The following is an 11,351-nucleotide window of genomic DNA, read 5'->3' as shown; positions in this document are numbered from 1 at the left end:
TTTATTAGTAGTTGTTTTCATTGGACTTCATTTTTAATGTTTATTAGTGTTTTCATTCGATTTCATTTTTAATGTTTATTAGTGTTTTAATTCGATTTCATTTTTAATGTTTATTAGTATTTGTTTTCATTCGATTTCATTTTTAATGTTTATTAGTGTTTTCATTCGATTTCATTTTTAATGTTTATTAGTATTTGTTTTCATTCGATTTCATTTTTAATGTTTATTAGTATTTGCTTTCATTCAATTTCATTTTTAATGTTTATTAGTGTTTTCATTCGATTTCATTTTTAATGTTTATTAGTAGTTGTTTTCATTCGATTTCATTTTTAATGTTTATTAGTGTTTTCATTCGATTTCATTTTTAATGTTTATTAGTATTTGTTTTCATTCGAATTCATTTTTAATGTTCATTAGTATTTGTTTTCATTCGATTTCATTTTTAATGTTTATTAGTATTTGCTTTCATTCGATTTCATTTTTAATGTTTATTAGTGTTTTCATTCGATTTCATTTTTAATGTTTATTATTATTTGTTTTCATTCGATTTCATTTTTATGTTCATTAGTATTTGTTTTCATTCGATTTCATTTTTATGTTCATTAGTGTTTGCTTTCATTCGATTTCATTTTTATGTTCATTAGTATTTGCTTTCATTCGATTTCATTTTTAATGTTTATTAGTATTTGCTTTCATTCGATTTCATTTTTAATGTTTATTAGTATTTGCTTTCATTCGATTTCATTTTTAATGTTTATTATTATTTGTTTTCATTCGATTTCATTTTTAATGTTTATTAGTATTTGCTTTCATTCGATTTCATTTTTAATGTTTATTAGTATTTGCTTTCATTCGATTTCATTTTTAATGTTTATTAGTATTTGCTTTCATTCGATTTCATTTTTAATGTTTATTAGTATTTGCTTTCATTCGATTTCATTTTTAATGTTTATTATTATTTGTTTTCATTCGATTTCATTTTTAATGTTTATTATTATTTGTTTTCATTCGATTTCATTTTTAATGTTTATTAGTATTTGCTTTCATTCGATTTCATTTTTAATGTTTATTAGTATTTGCTTTCATTCGATTTCATTTTTAATGTTTATTAGTATTTGCTTTCATTCGATTTCATTTTTAATGTTTATTAGTATTTGCTTTCATTCGATTTCATTTTTAATGTTTATTAGTATTTGCTTTCATTCGATTTCATTTTTAATGTTTATTATTATTTGTTTTCATTCGATTTCATTTTTAATGTTTATTAGTATTTGCTTTCATTCGATTTAATTTTTAATGTTTATTAGTATTTGCTTTCATTCGATTTCATTTTTAATGTTTATTATTATTTGTTTTCATTCGATTTCATTTTTAATGTTTATTATTATTTGTTTTCATTCGATTTCATTTTTAATGTTTATTATTATTTGTTTTCATTCGATTTCATTTTTAATGTTTATTAGTATTTGTTTTCATTCGATTTCATTTTTAATGTTTATTATTATTTGTTTTCATTCGATTTCATTTTTAATGTTTATTATTATTTGTTTTCATTCGATTTCATTTTTAATGTTTATTAGTATTTGCTTTCATTCGATTTCATTTTTAATGTTTATTAGTATTTGCTTTCATTCGATTTCATTTTAATGTTTATTAGTATTTGCTTTCATTCGATTTCATTTTTAATGTTTATTAGTATTTGCTTTCATTCGATTTCATTTTTAATGTTTATTAGTATTTGCTTTCATTCGATTTCATTTTTAATGTTTATTATTATTTGTTTTCATTCGATTTCATTTTTAATGTTTATTAGTATTTGCTTTCATTCGATTTAATTTTTAATGTTTATTAGTATTTGCTTTCATTCGATTTCATTTTTAATGTTTATTATTATTTGTTTTCATTCGATTTCATTTTTAATGTTTATTATTATTTGTTTTCATTCGATTTCATTTTTAATGTTTATTATTATTTGTTTTCATTCGATTTCATTTTTAATGTTTATTAGTATTTGTTTTCATTCGATTTCATTTTTAATGTTTATTAGTATTTGCTTTCATTCGATTTCATTTTTAATGTTTATTATTATTTGCTTTCATTCGATTTCATTTTTAATGTTTATTAGTATTTGCTTTCATTCGATTTCATTTTTAATGTTTATTAGTATCTGCTTTCATTCGATTTCATTTTTAATGTTTATTAGTATTTGCTTTCATTCGATTTCATTTTTAATGTTTATTAGTATTTGCTTTCATTCGATTTCATTTTTAATGTTTATTATTATTTGTTTTCATTCGATTTCATTTTTAATGTTTATTAGTATTTGTTTTCATTCGATTTCATTTTTAATGTTTATTATTATTTGTTTTCATTCGATTTCATTTTTAATGTTTATTAGTATTTGCTTTCATTCGATTTCATTTTTAATGTTTATTATTATTTGTTTTCATTCGATTTCATTTTTAATGTTTATTAGTATTTGCTTTCATTCGATTTCATTTTTAATGTTTATTAGTATTTGCTTTCATTCGATTTCATTTTTAATGTTTATTAGTATTTGCTTTCATTCGATTTCATTTTTAATGTTTATTATTATTTGTTTTCATTCGATTTCATTTTTAATGTTTATTATTATTTGTTTTCATTCGATTTCATTTTTAATGTTTATTAGTATTTGCTTTCATTCGATTTCATTTTTAATGTTTATTAGTATTTGCTTTCATTCGATTTCATTTTTAATGTTTATTAGTATTTGCTTTCATTCGATTTCATTTTTAATGTTTATTAGTATTTGCTTTCATTCGATTTCATTTTTAATGTTTATTAGTATTTGCTTTCATTCGATTTCATTTTTAATGTTTATTATTATTTGTTTTCATTCGATTTCATTTTTAATGTTTATTAGTATTTGCTTTCATTCGATTTCATTTTTAATGTTTATTAGTATTTGCTTTCATTCGATTTCATTTTTAATGTTTATTAGTATTTGCTTTCATTCGATTTCATTTTTAATGTTTATTAGTATTTGTTTTCATTCGATTTCATTTTTAATGTTTATTAGTATTTGCTTTCATTCGATTTCATTTTTAATGTTTATTAGTATTTGCTTTCATTCGATTTCATTTTTAATGTTTATTAGTATTTGCTTTCATTCGATTTCATTTTTAATGTTTATTATTATTTGTTTTCATTCGATTTCATTTTTAATGTTTATTAGTATTTGCTTTCATTCGATTTCATTTTTAATGTTTATTATTATTTGTTTTCATTCGATTTCATTTTTAATGTTTATTATTATTTGTTTTCATTCGATTTCATTTTTAATGTTTATTAGTATTTGTTTTCATTCGATTTCATTTTTAATGTTTATTAGTATTTGTTTTCATTCGATTTCATTTTTAATGTTTATTATTATTTGTTTTCATTCGATTTCATTTTTAATGTTTATTAGTATTTGTTTTCATTCGATTTCATTTTTAATGTTTATTAGTATTTGTTTTCATTCGATTTCATTTTTAATGTTTATTAGTATTTGTTTTCATTCGATTTCATTTTTAATGTTTATTATTATTTGTTTTCATTCGATTTCATTTTTAATGTTTATTAGTATTTGTTTTCATTCGATTTCATTTTTAATGTTTATTAGTATTTGTTTTCATTCGATTTCATTTTTAATGTTTATTATTATTTGTTTTCATTCGATTTCATTTTTAATGTTTATTAGTATTTGTTTTCATTCGATTTCATTTTTAATGTTTATTAGTATTTGTTTTCATTCGATTTCATTTGTAATGTTTATTAGTATTTGCTTTCATTCGATTTCATTTTTAATGTTTATTAGTATTTGCTTTCATTCGACTTCATTTTTAATGTTTATTAGTATTTGCTTTCATTCGATTTCATTTTTAATGTTTATTAGTATTTGCTTTCATTCGATTTCATTTTTAATGTTTATTAGTATTTGCTTTCATTCGATTTCATTTTTAATGTTTATTAGTATTTGCTTTCATTCGATTTCATTTTTAATGTTTATTAGTATTTGCTTTCATTCGATTTCATTTTTAATGTTTATTAGTATTTGCTTTCATTCGATTTCATTTTTAATGTTTATTAGTATTTGCTTTCATTCGATTTCATTTTTAATGTTTATTAGTATTTGCTTTCATTCGATTTCATTTTTAATGTTTATTATTATTTGTTTTCATTCGATTTCATTTTTAATGTTTATTAGTATTTGCTTTCATTCGATTTCATTTTTAATGTTTATTAGTATTTGTTTTCATTCGATTTCATTTTTAATGTTTATTAGTATTTGTTTTCATTCGATTTAATTTTTAATGTTTATTATTATTTGTTTTCATTCGATTTCATTTTTAATGTTTATTAGTATTTGTTTTCATTCGATTTCATTTTTAATGTTTATTAGTATTTGCTTTCATTCGATTTCATTTTTAATGTTTATTAGTATTTGCTTTCATTCGATTTCATTTTTAATGTTTATTAGTATTTGCTTTCATTCGATTTCATTTTTAATGTTTATTAGTATTTGTTTTCATTCGATTTCATTTTTAATGTTTATTAGTATTTGCTTTCATTCGATTTCATTTTTAATGTTTATTAGTATTTGCTTTCATTCGATTTCATTTTTAATGTTTATTAGTATTTGCTTTCATTCGATTTCATTTTTAATGTTTATTAGTGTTTTCATTCGATTTCATTTTTAATGTTTATTATTATTTGTTTTCATTCGATTTCATTTTTAATGTTTATTAGTATTTGCTTTCATTCGATTTCATTTTTAATGTTTATTATTATTTGTTTTCATTCGATTTCATTTTTAATGTTTATTATTATTTGCTTTCATTCGATTTCATTTTTAATGTTTATTAGTATTTGCTTTCATTCGATTTCATTTTTAATGTTTATTAGTGTTTTCATTCGATTTCATTTTTAATGTTTATTATTATTTGTTTTCATTCGATTTCATTTTTAATGTTTATTAGTATTTGCTTTCATTCGATTTCATTTTTAATGTTTATTAGTATTTGCTTTCATTCGATTTCATTTTTAATGTTTATTAGTGTTTTCATTCGATTTCATTTTTAATGTTTATTATTATTTGTTTTCATTCGATTTCATTTTTAATGTTTATTAGTATTTGCTTTCATTCGATTTCATTTTTAATGTTTATTAGTATTTGCTTTCATTCGATTTCATTTTTAATGTTTATTAGTGTTTTCATTCGATTTCATTTTTAATGTTCATTAGTATTTGCTTTCATTCGATTTCATTTTTAATGTTTATTAGTATTTGCTTTCATTCGATTTCATTTTTAATGTTTATTAGTATTTGCTTTCATTCGATTTCATTTTTAATGTTTATTAGTATTTGCTTTCATTCGATTTCATTTTTAATGTTTATTAGTATTTGTTTTCATTCGATTTCATTTTTAATGTTTATTATTATTTGTTTTCATTCGATTTCATTTTTAATGTTTATTAGTATTTGCTTTCATTCGATTTCATTTTTAATGTTTATTAGTATTTGCTTTCATTCGATTTCATTTTTAATGTTTATTAGTATTTGCTTTCATTCGATTTCATTTTTAATGTTTATTATTATTTGTTGTCATTCGATTTCATTTTTAATGTTTATTAGTATTTGCTTTCATTCGATTTCATTTTTAATGTTTATTAGTATTTGCTTTCATTCGATTTCATTTTTAATGTTTATTAGTATTTGCTTTCATTCGATTTCATTTTTAATGTTTATTAGTATTTGCTTTCATTCGATTTCATTTTTAATGTTTATTAGTATTTGCTTTCATTCGATTTCATTTTTAATGTTTATTAGTATTTGCTTTCATTCGATTTCATTTTTAATGTTTATTAGTATTTGCTTTCATTCGATTTCATTTTTATGTTCATTAGTGTTTGCTTTCATTCGATTTCATTTTTAATGTTTATTATTATTTGTTGTCATTCGATTTCATTTTTAATGTTTATTATTATTTGCTTTCATTCGATTTCATTTTTAATGTTTATTAGTATTTGCTTTCATTCGATTTCATTTTTAATGTTTATTAGTATTTGCTTTCATTCGATTTCATTTTTATGTTCATTAGTGTTTGCTTTCATTCGATTTCATTTTTAATGTTTATTATTATTTGTTGTCATTCGATTTCATTTTTAATGTTTATTAGTATTTGCTTTCATTCGATTTCATTTTTAATGTTTATTAGTATTTGCTTTCATTCGATTTCATTTTTAATGTTTATTAGTATTTGCTTTCATTCGATTTCATTTTTAATGTTTATTAGTATTTGCTTTCATTCGATTTCATTTTTATGTTCATTAGTGTTTGCTTTCATTCGATTTCATTTTTAATGTTTATTAGTATTTGTTTTCATTCGACTTCATTTTTAATGTTTATTATTATTTGTTTTCATTCGATTTCATTTTTATGTTCATTAGTGTTTGCTTTCATTCGATTTCATTTTTAATGTTTATTAGTATTTGTTTTCATTCGATTTCATTTTTATGTTCATTAGTATTTGTTTTCATTCGATTTCATTTTTAATGTTTATTAGTATTTGCTTTCATTCGATTTCATTTTTAATGTTTATTAGTGTTTTCATTCGATTTCATTTTTAATGTTTATTATTATTTGTTTTCATTCGATTTCATTTTTATGTTCATTAGTATTTGTTTTCATTCGATTTCATTTTTATGTTCATTAGTGTTTGCTTTCATTCGATTTCATTTTTAATGTTTATTAGTATTTGTTTTCATTCGATTTCATTTTTAATGTTTATTATTATTTGTTTTCATTCGATTTCATTTTTAATGTTTATTAGTGTTTTCATTCGATTTCATTTTTAATGTTTATTTTTATTTGTTTTCATTCGATTTCATTTGTAATGTTTATTAGTATTTGTTTTCATTCGATTTCATTTTTAATGTTTATTAGTATTTGCTTTCATTCGATTTCATTTTTAATGTTTATTAGTATTTGTTTTCATTCGATTTCATTTTTAATGTTTATTAGTATTTGTTTTCATTCGATTTCATTTTTAATGTTTATTAGTATTTGTTTTCATTCGATTTCATTTTTAATGTTTATTAGTGTTTTCATTCGATTTCATTTTTAATGTTTATTATTATTTGTTTTCATTCGATTTCATTTTTAATGTTTATTATTATTTGTTTTCATTCGATTTCATTTTTAATGTTTATTAGTATTTGTTTTCATTCGATTTCATTTTTAATGTTTATTATTATTTGTTTTCATTCGATTTCATTTTTAATGTTTATTAGTGTTTTCATTCGATTTCATTTTTAATGTTTATTATTATTTGTTTTCATTCGATTTCATTTTTAATGTTTATTAGTATTTGTTTTCATTCGATTTCATTTTTAATGTTTATTAGTATTTGCTTTCATTCGATTTCATTTTTAATGTTTATTAGTATTTGCTTTCATTCGATTTCATTTTTAATGTTTATTATTATTTGTTTTCATTCGATTTCATTTTTAATGTTCATTAGTATTTGTTTTCATTCGATTTCATTTTTATGTTCATTAGTGTTTGCTTTCATTCGATTTCATTTTTAATGTTTATTAGTATTTGTTTTCATTCGATTTCATTTTTAATGTTCATTAGTACTTGCTTTCATTCGATTTCATTTTTAATGTTTATTAGTGTTTTCATTCGATTTCATTTTTAATGTTTATTAGTATTTGCTTTCATTCGATTTCATTTTTAATGTTTATTAGTATTTGCTTTCATTCGATTTCATTTTTAATGTTTATTAGTGTTTTCATTCGATTTCATTTTTAATGTTTATTAGTATTTGCTTTCATTCGATTTCATTTTTAATGTTTATTAGTATTTGCTTTCATTCGATTTCATTTTTAATGTTTATTAGTATTTGTTTTCATTCGACTTCATTTGTAATGTTTATTAGTATTTGTTTTCATTCGACTTCATTTTTAATGTTTATTAGTATTTGTTTTCATTCGACTTCATTTTTAATGTTTATTAGTATTTGTTTTCATTCGACTTCATTTTTAATGTTTATTAGTGTTTTCATTCGACTTCATTTTTAATGTTTATTAGTATTTGTTTTCATTCGACTTCATATTTAATGTTTATTATTATTTGTTTTCATTCGATTTCATTTTTAATGTTTATTAGTGTTTTCATTCGACTTCATTTTTAATGTTTATTAGTGTTTTCATTCGATTTCATTTTTAATGTTCATTAGTATTTGTTTTCATTCGACTTCATATTTAATGTTTATTAGTATTTGTTTTCATTCGATTTCATTTTTAATGTTTATTAGTGTTTTCATTCGATTTCATTTTTAATGTTTATTAGTATAGGTTTTCATTCGACTTCATTTTTAATGTTTATTAGTATTTGTTTTCATTCGATTTCATTTTTAATGTTTATTATTATTTGTTTTCATTCGATTTCATTTTTAATGTTTATTAGTATTTGTTTTCATTCGATTTCATTTTTAATGTTTATTAGTATTTGTTTTCATTTGATTTCATTTTTAATGTTTATTAGTATTTGTTTTCATTCGACTTCATTTTTAATGTTTATTAGTGTTTTCATTCGATTTCATTTTTAATGTTTATTAGTACTTGTTTTCATTCGACTTCATTTTTAATGTTTATTATTATTTGTTTTCATTCGATTTCATTTTTAATGTTTATTAGTATTTGTTTTCATTCGACTTCATTTTTAATGTTTATTAGTATTTGTTTTCATTCGATTTCATTTTTAATGTTTATTATTATTTGTTTTCATTCGATTTCATTTTTAATGTTTATTATTATTTGTTTTCATTCGACTTCATTTTTAATGTTTATTAGTATTTGTTTTCATTCGACTTCATTTTTAATGTTTATTAGTGTTTTCATTCGATTTCATTTTTAATGTTTATTAGTGTTTTCATTCGATTTCATTTTTAATGTTTATTAGTATTTGTTTTCATTCGACTTCATATTTAATGTTTATTAGTGTTTGTTTTCATTCGATTTCATTTTTAATGTTTATTAGTGTTTTCATTCGACTTCATTTTTAATGTTTATTAGTGTTTTCATTCGATTTCATTTTTAATGTTTATTATTATTTGTTTTAATTCGATTTCATTTTTATGTTCATTAGTATTTGTTTTCATTCGATTTGATTTTTAATGTTTATTAGTGTTTTCATTCGATTTCATTTTTAATGTTTATTAGTATTTGTTTTCATTCGATTTCATTTTTAATGTTTATTAGTGTTTTCATTCGATTTCATTTTTAATGTTTATTAGTATTTGTTTTCATTCGATTTCATTTTTAATGTTTATTAGTATTTGTTTTCATTCGATTTCATTTTTATGTTCATTAGTGTTTTCATTCGATTTCATTTTTAATGTTTATTAGTATTTGTTTTCATTCGATTTCATTTTTAATGTTTATTAGTATTTGTTTTCATTCGACTTCATTTTTAATGTTTATTATTATTTGTTTTCATTCGATTTCATTTTTATGTTCATTAGTATTTGCTTTCATTCGATTTCATTTTTAATGTTTATTAGTATTTGTTTTCATTCGATTTCATTTTTAATGTTTATTATTATTTGTTTTCATTCGATTTCATTTTTATGTTCATTAGTATTTGCTTTCATTCGATTTCATTTTTAATGTTTATTAGTATTTGTTTTCATTCGATTTCATTTTTAATGTTTATTATTATTTGTTTTCATTCGATTTCATTTTTATGTTCATTAGTATTTGCTTTCATTCGATTTCATTTTTAATGTTTATTAGTATTTGTTTTCATTCGATTTCATTTTTAATGTTTATTATTATTTGTTTTCATTCGATTTCATTTTTATGTTCATTAGTATTTGCTTTCATTCGATTTCATTTTTAATGTTTATTAGTGTTTTCATTCGATTTCATTTTTAATGTTAATTAGTATTTGTTTTCATTCGATTTCATTTTTAATGTTTATTATTACTTGTTTTCATTCGATTTCATTTTTAATGTTTATTAGTATTTGCTTTCATTCGATTTCATTTTTAATGTTTATTATTATTTGTTTTCATTCGATTTCATTTTTATGTTCATTAGTATTTGTTTTCATTCGATTTCATTTTTAATGTTTATTAGTGTTTTTATTCGATTTCATTTTTAATGTTTATTAGTATTTGTTTTCATTCGATTTCATTTTTAATGTTTATTAGTGTTTTCATTCGATTTCATTTTTAATGTTTATTAGTGTTTTCATTCGATTTCATTTTTAATGTTTATTAGTGTTTTCATTCGATTTCATTTTTAATGTTTATTAGTATTTGTTTTCATTCGATTTCATTTTTAATGTTTATTATTATTTGTTTTCATTCGATTTCATTTTTATGTTCATTAGTATTTACTTTCATTCGATTTCATTTTTAATGTTTATTAGTATTTGTTTTCATTCGATTTCATTTTTAATGTTTATTATTTTTTTTTTCATTCGATTTCATTTTTATGTTCATTAGTATTTGCTTTCATTCGATTTCATTTTTAATGTTTATTAGTGTTTTCATTCGATTTCATTTTTAATGTTAATTAGTATTTGTTTTCATTCGATTTCATTTTTAATGTTTATTATTATTTGTTTTCATTCGATTTCATTTTTAATGTTTATTAGTATTTGCTTTCATTCGATTTCATTTTTAATGTTTATTTTTATTTGTTTTCATTCGATTTCATTTTTATGTTCATTAGTATTTGTTTTCATTCGATTTCATTTTTAATGTTTATTAGTGTTTTCATTCGATTTCATTTTTAATGTTTATTAGTATTTGTTTTCATTCGATTTCATTTTTAATGTTTATTAGTGTTTTCATTCGATTTCATTTTTAATGTTTATTAGTGTTTTCATTCGATTTCATTTTTAATGTTTATTAGTGTTTTCATTCGATTTCATTTTTAATGTTTATTAGTATTTGTTTTCATTCGATTTCATTTTTAATGTTTATTAGTGTTTTCATTCGATTTCATTTTTAATGTTTATTAGTATTTGTTTTCATTCGATTTCATTTTTAATGTTTATTAGTATTTGCTTTCATTCGATTTCATTTTTAATGTTTATTAGTGTTTTCATTCGATTTCATTTTTAATGTTTATTAGTAGTTGTTTTCATTCGATTTCATTTTTAATGTTTATTAGTGTTTTCATTCGATTTCATTTTTAATGTTTATTAGTAGTTGTTTTCATTCGACTTCATTTTTAATGTTTATTAGTGTTTTCATTCGATTTCATTTTTAATGTTTATTAGTGTTTTCATTCGACTTCATTTTTAATGTT

This window comes from Euprymna scolopes, chromosome 45 (assembly GCF_053919585.1).
Source record: "Euprymna scolopes isolate OS-2025 chromosome 45, ASM5391958v1, whole genome shotgun sequence".
Taxonomy (NCBI): domain Eukaryota; kingdom Metazoa; phylum Mollusca; class Cephalopoda; order Sepiida; family Sepiolidae; genus Euprymna; species Euprymna scolopes.
This window is presented reverse-complemented; position numbering follows the sequence as displayed.